The sequence below is a fragment of the Seriola aureovittata genome, chromosome 6 (genome assembly GCF_021018895.1).
Source record: "Seriola aureovittata isolate HTS-2021-v1 ecotype China chromosome 6, ASM2101889v1, whole genome shotgun sequence".
Lineage (NCBI taxonomy): Eukaryota > Metazoa > Chordata > Actinopteri > Carangiformes > Carangidae > Seriola > Seriola aureovittata.
In genome coordinates this window covers 8,909,694-8,920,145 of record NC_079369.1, presented here as the reverse complement: position 1 = coordinate 8,920,145, position 10,452 = coordinate 8,909,694, and positions in this window count along the sequence as shown.

Below are 10,452 nucleotides of genomic sequence, written 5' to 3'. Positions count from 1 at the left end.
TTGGAATGGCATGAGTTTGATTCCTCACTCCTCCTTGATATATGTCAATATCACTGTGAAAACAGTTGCTTATCTTGTATCAGAAGTTCAAACAGTTCAAGCAGAAAAAATAAATAAATAGAACAAACTTACATTTTTACGTTGCTTCTGCCTCTTTAAAATTGTTTCACTATAACTTAGACTAAGTCTTACTTTTTCCTAGTAAACTCCAGAGTTACCTTTCATGAGAGAACATGATCATACTGTAATCATGAAAGGTTAAGAACTGGAACAAGGTTATTTCTGGTGTCATTCGTTGGCTTGTGCAGAAAAATAAAGTTATATGTCAGGCAAATAAGCGCGCAAAGTGCACATTATATTTGTATTTTCCAGATACTCTTCACTCACAAGAACGTCCAATAGCGCTGCTTATACATGTTACACATACGGGCTTGTAAACATGGGGAAATAAGGTGGAATCATTACTTCTGAAGGTTGCCCAACTCAACTGCAGGCAATGGAAAGCAGTTAGAGCACTAGTCTGTAAACACCCCTGAGAGGAACCTATACCTCAGTAAAAATTCAGCTGTAAATAATGTATTGAATGCAAACTTAAGGTCCACAGGGAGATATGGATAGGCTCATTACTCTTTTAGTTTGCTGGTCTTTTACGTAGTCCACACAGCTCTCAAAAATCGACTCCAGATGCTCCCTCTCTCTGTTTTGATTTAAAGATGCTTTTACCTGCGGATATTGTTATGGATATAGGTATTGTTTTTTTATTTTCTGCACATTGCCCTGAGGTTTGAAGGCTGTTAACTCATGCACCCACGCACATGCTCTGTGCCCTCTTAAGGTTGGTGTGTGCATATGAGTGTGTGCGTTATCTGTGCCGGTAGTCGAGGTGAATATGCGGCCTACGTCTGTGTGCCCTGTCCGGGATGCATTGATCTCGAAGCAGGATGTCAAACATTTTAACGCCGATCTTGTCCTTGTTATTGCCTCGCACAGCCGGGTTGTTAATGCATTAAAAATCGTTTGTCCCTATCTTTCCAAACTTATCTCACCCTACTGCCCCGAGCAACACAAGAATACCCCTCCGCTGTAACATACACACCACTCCCCCCCTCCTCCCTCCACCCTCTGTTTCTAACCATGTCCTTCCATCCTCTGTCTCAATCAATCTTTACGACACCCGGTTGCATCTCTCTAATGTTTCCGGACTTGACCGTATCCCCGTTCAAAAATTCTTAATTAAGCCCGTTCTGTATGTTTACCATTGGGCAAATTACAATCTGACAGGGCTAATAAAACAACAGTGGCGAGACAAGGCCAAGAGGAGCATGTGCTGTGACCCTTACCTCTTTCACCTGTCTCTATCTCCACCTCAGCTTATCTCCCTCCATCCCCACCTATTCATATCTCCCTATTTTCTACCTCACAGGTTTTGAGGAGGAAAGGGAGGGGATGGGAGAGAGAAGCAGTGGTTTTGCATCAGTTGGTCAGGATCTTATATCCATCGCTGTCAATGTGACTATTTGTTTTAAATACTCACATGTCATTACACTGACATATCTTGGTAATACCACTCAACCTACTTGCTTCTCATCTCTGATTATTAAGATTCATGAACCTGCCTGCCTGCATGTCAACTCTTACAGATATGAGTCATATATCTGTGTTCACATCAGCATTTTTCTTCATTTGGGTATTGACTCATGCAGTGTTCTCACATTCTGCAATCTATAGCCTATACGGTGTGTGTATTATATCTCTATTTCTGTTCAGTTTTGTCTGGTCACTTGAGAACTGCTGTTTGCTTGATGCTAAAGCATGATGGAGAGGGAGGTCATGTCATCAGAGTCTCTTCAGCTGCTTGGCTTAATGATGAACACTAAGTAGGACAAAATAGAAGGTCTGAACCCAGCAGTGCCAAATAAAACAACATTAGTCTTCTTAACACGTACAGTCTGAAGAACCGTATGAATGAAACTCAAATGCCAAGGGTGGTTTTAAAGCCTCTTCCCAAATCCACACTACATACTAATTCTATGCAGGTTATGAATATGTAGTGGGTTAATACTTGAAAAGTGACAACATAAAGTACTGTGTGCTCATACCAGGTAATATGCATACCAAAGTGTTGTCAATGGATACTGTTCTCCAACAGTGTAACTCAGAGAAAAGCAATCCAAAGTTGCAGTTTGACTGACGTCTCACATATTGCATAATTTCCAATTAGTAAAAAATGGTTAAACTGTGGTGATGCGTTTTGTATTCTAAATGCTGAACTATGCACTGCGTAGTTGCTGTGCACTATACTGCACTATGATGATATGTAATACATACTGTACAGACTTAGCATGTATTATGGACTCCTTCCCTATACACAACTAAACTCACTTCACTAAACCAAACCAAGTCAAGCCAGAGCCAGAGCCAGCAGAACTCAATATATGAAAAGGCCACTAATAGCCAGACTTTCACAGATTATATATTTTCCCCCTTACCTCTAGTTTTACATTATTATTATATTTGGTCTTATTTGCTCAGGTTTTGAGACACCCATCTACTTTCAGACCTTTCTCTGTGGAAAACAGAGGGTCTTTCATGTAAAACTATAACCGTTTCACAAATTAAATGTAGGTTTAGTGATACAAACACCTGCTCCTCTTATCCACATGCCAAAGTGTTGAGCAAGGCACTGTACCCAAAACTGAACCCCAAAGAGTCGCTTTTCATCTGCAAATGAATGTCATAAATTTATAGACATATTGTTCGGGGGTACATGGTAGAGGTTGTTAAGCAGGTACCACCATACAGATGGAGGTTGTGGGTGGAGGTTGGGTATGTATGTAAAACATTTTGTTCTGCAAAAAAGGAATTGTTTGCAAAGAAATGCAGCTGATGAACTTTCTAAATGCAATTTTCTTTTAATGCTGTGAGCACCATAAATGAAAACCCCCATTATATTAGGCTGACAGCAGGATAGTATCTCAGACCCTTAGAACATAAAATCACACAATCTCACGCAGCTAGAATAGGAGTAAGAAAGAAAATTGCATTTTTGAATTTTAGTGAGCAGACCATGTAGTCCTCTCACAAACCAAACAGACTGTCCTTATAAAATAAAATCAAGTCAACAGAACTCAACAATACTCCACCTTTCCAGATCAAAATCAAACATAATTACAGAAAATAAACCGTAGCAGACCCAAAGTTGATGGCTCAATCTTATGTTTATATACAGTTTGCAGGAGGTAAATTGTTTTACAAGATATTAACTGTGACACAGTGAAATGACAAAGAATGACTGTGGAGCACATCTTTGACAAAATGAGGATTATCTATTGTGTGGTTAGACTCCTATCAAGCCCAGAGCCAATCAGATAGATGAGTGCAGCTCAAATCTAGAAATTGCAAAACTGTTCACAGTATATACACGAACATTGTTTTCATGTTGATGGTCACACAGAAAGTAAGTCTGATTGAAGCAGTGATTTAGTATGAGTGTGCATGTGAGTGACAATGTATGTCAGTGTGTGTTCTTCCGTTTGTATGTTGCACTACATCACCTGACAGGTGCAAAGCCCTGTGGGATGGCACTGCTGTATCTTACACTTGGCTGAACATATACAGCAGATCAGAGGTGTAACAAATCCATTCCTGACTGCCAGAACCTTTCAGAGAGTTTCTGTGCCTGTGAACAACACGTCTCCAGGTTTCCACACCTCAGAGCTGATGTGTGTCTGACACACAGACACACACACACATGAAATGTAGCCTCACACAGAAGTGTGTGACTTTGAGAGAAGACATTGGGATTCGTAGAGAGTGTGTCCAAGAATCAGCATGATGTGTGTGTGTCTGCATGTGCATGTATGTTTCTGTGTCAAGCGTCTGTGTCTCAATGGCGTCTTTAGAGTGGTTAATCAGAGGAGAGGTTGAGGAGTGTCAGAGTGTCAGGCTGGCTCCGGTGAAGAGTCCTTGAGTCCTTTCTCTGTTTCTGTGTTGACACCTCTTAACCTCAGTCTATCATCTCTCACACTCACACACTCCACTTCTATTGACACTCGCTACCCCGCAGCTCTCCAAAGACCCGAGGAGAATCCACTACAGTGATTGTCCATGTGAGGGGAGCCTCAGAGCCTGCAGAGAAGAAAGGATTATATAATGCGCTGACATACGGAACAAGAAACAAGCGGATTTCATGGTTGTTTGATTTCTTATCCTGACATTTCTGGATGGACAAAGGGGAAAAATTACAGAGAGAATGATAGATCAACAAACTGAATCCATCTGTCATCCCTTGATACAAAATGCAGAATCCTCACGTGTCAATTTGTAAATTAATCTCTTTGTCTTTGTCTCCTCACACCAGGAACTGTACAAGACTCCATGTCCACTACTGTCAGTGGCTAGTGTAAGTGGGGTCAGGTGCTCGGGGTCAACTGAGAAGAGGTCAAAGGTCATAGAGCAGCGGGTCTTGTTAAAATACCTTTTAGCCTCCTTCAGGGATATTATGTAATGGCTCTGGGAATAGGTTGGGTTCTAGCTTGACTGTTTTGTGGTGGAGACTGGGTGATATATGTGTTCTGCTTTATGCCAGATGTATATTCATTACCCTTTTTAAAAAATCAGGACGTAGAGGAAGTGCTGGGAGGTCAAGAGGGGTCACACATAAGAGGTCACATTTATGTGTTTTTCTGATGTACCTTTGTTTTGGAGGTTGCACCCTCCAGGAAATGATCATCTTATAAAACAGCTCTGAGGGTTCTCAAGTTGTGCACTTACACAAAAGGATTTTCTTTGCATTACAAATTAAAATCTTTAAAAGCTCTTCTTAAAATATGTGGTTTTTCCTCTTAGACTGTAGCACAGGCTCACCTGAAGAGGTTAGGGAAAAACTGGGTTGTGTTGATCAATATATTGGAGACATTTGAATATCAATACAATGAGTGCCCTGTCTTCAATCTTAATTTTTAATATGGTGATAATAAGTGTATTAATTTTCATAACTTTCATTCAATAACCTTGGAATATGAGCGATGGTGGCCCATTTTTGCACAGCGAATATGCATCTCCCTGCTCTGTGTTGCCATTGATCACTCCTGAGCTGTTTCTCTCCCTCTCGCTTTGTCCTCCGGTCTCTCCCTCTTCCCTTCCTCTCACACCATTGCACTGTAAAATTCATCCTTATTCCCCGCTTCAGCAAGCTAACTGTGCGCACTACCTTTTATCAGTCCAGAACTGTTAAATTAATAAATTGATATTGACGAGCTATCAGCCGGGGGGATAAATTATTTGGGAGCAGAAGGCTCAGGTCACATGACTTTTAGTACCCACGACTCTGTAATTATTCCCCACGAGAAGAACCACCGTGCGGTGCATTGCCCTTCCCCCCCCGTAGAAATGAACAAACACGCACACACACGCTATCACATGAAGAACTATAAATATCCTCACATACAGTGGATTGCAGGGGCCATGGGAATACTGATGATCATTACTGCTATCATAACCTTCATGATACAGGATGTGAGCCTGCTGCAGATTGCATTTTATCATCACAATTTACACAAAACTCAAGTGGAGAAACCTAGAATGTGTAGCAGCATTAAATGTATGGGCTACCTGCTACAATGCAGCAGGATCAACGTCCTGCAGCTGACGGTCTTCGCTCTGTAAGAAATGCAAATGAGAGGTGCAAACTGGGAGGGAGGTGAACGCTGCAGATGAAGGGGGACAGCGAGCATGTCAGAGTGCCAATCATGGAAGTGCTCTTGTTGCCCTCCGGCCATCGCTGACCTTTTGACCCTGGCCATGGCCTAAATGTCAGAGGTCATCAACCAGGGTCAGTGGGGATCACTGCAAGACCCTGGTCAGGGATGCATCACCATGGCAACACTGCTCACTATAGGAGGAGAGATGGGGGTGTTTTGCATTCTGTATGCAGAAATCATGCACACAGAAACACACACCTACACACACACGCACACACACACACACACACACACACACTAGGTTGAGCATCACATCTGTGTGTTTTTTCACTGGGAGTCAAGCTGCCCCCAATTGTTTTCCAGTGCACAGCTGGGTAAAATCCAAAGAAGCCTGGCATAAACACCAAGCAAACACACTGCTTTGCCACATCCATATTAATTATTTGTCCTGCTACAGAGGCCATATTTTATCTGCTAAGATGGGTGCACAATTCTGCCATTATGCTCCATTATGGAGATCAAAATGTCGCTGGGAACGGAAGGATGTAGTGAGCAGAAATATATTCTTGGAAATTCTATATATTCATGAGTAATAACAGTGCGGGAAATGCAAATTACCATTAAAAATTTAAATATGTAAAGTATAAAATGTGTGTAAAATAGTAAATTAGTCCGCCACTATATGCAAATAATCTTTGATGTTAATTGTAAATGACCAGGGGGCTAAATAAAAAATAAAAATAAAAAAAACTTTGCCACATCAACTTACATGAAACGGTTGTTCCTTACTCCCTGCTGAAATATTCGTTTGCTCCTTGCGTCATCTAGTGGTCAGAGCAGATCTCTTCGCTGGTGCTGCTGCTCGTCTCCTCGGCGCGGTGAAAGAGGGGGAAAAACCCCACTAGTCTGCTTTTGTCTCCGGGGAGCTTCGGTCGATGCCTCGTCCCACCATATGTCTGATCGCAGCTGCCAATCAACAGGTCAGCGCGACCCCGGGGAGGCAGACACTGGTGGGGAGAGATCAAACAGTGGACCTCGGGGATGACAGATGCAGATGAAAAAAAAGGCAATAAAACATTGCTTCAAAGATGGCAACGGTGCACTGGGAGGCAAATTATTGTTAACAGTAATCTGCAGAATAGAGCCTCGCATTCTGATCGATTGACTATTATGGAGCCTTTGAAGCCGAGGTAACGCCAGGCTATTGTTCATGGTGGGACACAACCAGAAAATAGCAGCTGGTTTTGGTTCAACTATAGCGCTTCCTAAGCCTCAAATACTACTTACTTCTATGCAATCATGCTTTCTAATAGACTTGCAATTTGGGCTTCTCTGCTCTTTAAGCCTATTGAGAGTTATTCATACGTTCAGCTGCAGTTGTACCACGACGAAACATATGATAGAAAAACAAATAATTAACTGAATAAAGTAGAATAAATAGTAAATATGCACTGCCAACATTTCCCAAAGTTGTCTGTTAATTACTTTTAATTTTACTTTTACTGTTAATTATCATTTACTTCCAGTATGATTTTTTTAAAATAAGTAATCGAGTGTTTTTGCGAGCTGCACGTGCTTTCATGTTGTAGGCTACCTTCCTCAACTCCTGGGTCTACATTACAGTAAAATTATTTCAACATTGGTGTGTGTCACTCTTTTTACACAAAAGCAAAAAATCTCAGTCAAACTGAATTAAAATGAACAAATGGCAGAGAAACAAATTAGGTAAAACTAGATCAATCAAATCACGATTTGTGCTGAAAACTTGAACTGGTTGTATCACCTTTATGAGTTGTAAAAGGAAGAGTTGAATAGTAGCAAGTGCAGTAATATTCAGAGGCTTTATTATAACAAGATATTTAGAGGTCTGCAGCCCATGTGTTTATGGAAGTCCAGTCTCAGTATCCAAAAACCAAAGCAATTCATTAAAACGATGTGGTTTGTAAAGGGGCTTAGGTTTGGTCTCAACATTGGTAGGGATGCAACACCGCCACCCCTCAAAAACGAAGAGATTGACTTTTAAAGGCTGTCAATCAAACAGTTTATTAACATATAAGATCTTAATTTACATTCAGAAATGCCCATACACAAATGTTATATATGTACATGTGTTGAATTTCCAGATATGAAATATATGTACATGTGAAGTACAATCATATTTTTATTTTTTTATTTTAAAATACTTTATTTTTAAGTGTAGCCTATATATATATATATGTAAAAATTACATAGGAAACCTGTTAGAAATTGGAATAATAGCATATATTGACATGTATTTTAGTATTTGTTTAAATTATAGACATATGTTACATAAATATATATCCATCTAAATATACTGTACATCCATCCTGAAGCCATTCCGTATATGTTCATATTATATATGTAAATATAAAAGATAGACATTTATGTTAAAATTTAATGAGAAATTAACGAAAAAGAAAATCATATACAAATATATAGAATTTTAATAAGCATGTTGTTTCAATAAAGTTGCATTTTACTATGAGTATTTCATATATGTTATAAACTTATATTTTCATCTTCTTCTGATGGACAATTTATGTTGAAACAATTTTGGACTTTGTTTGACTATTTAAATTTGAAAACTTTTTGGACTGTTATGTTTGGACATTTGTTTCATTTCCTGTTTTATTTTGTATTACTTCCCTTGTGTGTCTTGTAGTTACATTACTTCCTGTCTTTGTCCTGTTTCCCTCCTTGTTGATTGCCTGCCCCACCCTAATGTGTTTCACCTGTGTTCTACTACCCTTGCCTCCCTCCCGCCACTGGCAGCCCAGCTGACCTGGTTCCCAGTCGGCGGCCTGGCTGACACCTGCCCCTTGTGTCCTGTAGGCAATCCGGCCTGTTCCTGTTCCCCAGTCTGTGGTCCGGCTAACTTCTGCTCCTGGTTCCCAGTTTGCAGCCTGGCTAACCGCTGCTCCTCATGTATCGTCGGTGGTCCAGCTGACTCCTGCTCCTTGTTTCCAGTTGGTGACTCGACCAACCCCAGTTCCTGGTCCCCAGTCGCTGGTTTGGCCGACTCCAACCCCTCGTTTCCAGTTGGTGGTCTAGCTGACTTAATTTCCTGATCTCGATTCGCTGGTCCGGCCACCGCCAGTTCTTGATACTCAGTCGGTGGTCTGGCTGACTCCAGCCCCTAGTCTCCAGTCTGCAGTCCGGCCAACACCAGCTACTCAAGTTTTGTCTGCAGTCCGGCTGACCTCAGCTCCTTGAGTCTTGTCAGCAGTCTGGTCAACATCAGTTCCTGGTTCCCAGTCGGCGGACTGGCCAACTTCTGATTCCCATTCGGCTGTCTGGCTGACACGTGCTCCTCGTATCCTGTCAACGGCCTGGTTTCCAGTCGTCATTCTGGCCACCTCCTGGTCCTGATCCCCTGTTGGTGGTCTGGCCTACATCAAATCCTGGTTTCCAGTCAGCAGTTCAGCTGCCTCCTGCTCCTGATCTCTTGTTGGTGGCCTGGCTGTCTCCTCCTCCTGATCCCCAGTCACTAGTCTGGCCAACTCCTGCTTGCCCACCAGAAGGGCTCTGCCAGTGGTTCTGCCCTCCAGCGGAGCCACCTGAGGGGACCCACCTTCACCACCCTGTGGTTCAGCCACTCGAGGAGACCCACCTTCATTGCCGCCCTCCTGCTCACCTTCCTGAGGGGACCCTACGGAGAATCTCGGTTTTGGCTCCAGCTATCCCCAATCTATTCTGCCTCTGGGCCATCCCTCCAAGGTGTCCTGCCTGTCTGTCCAGCCCTCAGGCTACATCCTTGTGAACCCCAGCTCCTTTTCTAGCCCCATCGTTTCTTCCCTGTCCATTTCTCCGTGAAGAAGTTGGTCCTGTTTTTTCCTGTTTGCTGTGGACTTCCCGGATGTTCTCAGTTATGATTTTAGCAGTGTTTCCCATATTTAGATTTTCTTTTATGCTTCGGTTTGAATATCCTCCTCTTTGTGTTTCGGTTTTGGGACTTTGGTTTCGGACTTTGATAAAAATATCAATGAACACAGAGAATAGTGAGGTGTTGGATGTAATAGTATAGTAAGGCATAAAAATGTTTAAAAACATTATAATATAATAAGGCATAAAATGTCATCGTATAGTAAGGCATAAAAAATGTCATAGTAAAGTAAATCATATTATATAAGGTACAAAAAAGTCATGATGGCATGATATCACAGTAAGGCATTAGAGTCAACAATAAACCTAATGGGCCGGTCTTTGGACTGCAAGAGGAAGACAAAACTAACATAGTCATAGCATAGTAAGGAATAAAAACATAAAAAACGTCATAGTATAATAATTTATAAAAACGTGATAGGGTAGGAAGGCGTAAAATCATCAAAAAAAGGAGTTGTATGATGTCATAATATAGTAAGGCTTAAAAACATCAAAAAACATCATAGTATAGTTAGGCATAGAAACATCACAAAACATCATAGTATAATAAGGGATAAAAAGTCATAGCATAATAAGGCATAAAAATGTCAAAAAACATCCTAGTATGTTAAGGCCTGAAAATGTCCAAAAAAAACCTCATGGTATAATAAGGCATAAAAAATTTCTTAGTAAAGTAAATCATTTATTTAGTCATATTATAAAAGGTACAAAAAGCTATAGTATCTTAAGGCATGAAAAAGTCATACAATAGTAAGGTGTAAAAAACTCATAAGGAATAAGATGTCACAGTATAGTAAGGCATTAGAGTCAACAATAAACCTAATGGGCCGGTCTTTGGACTGCAAGA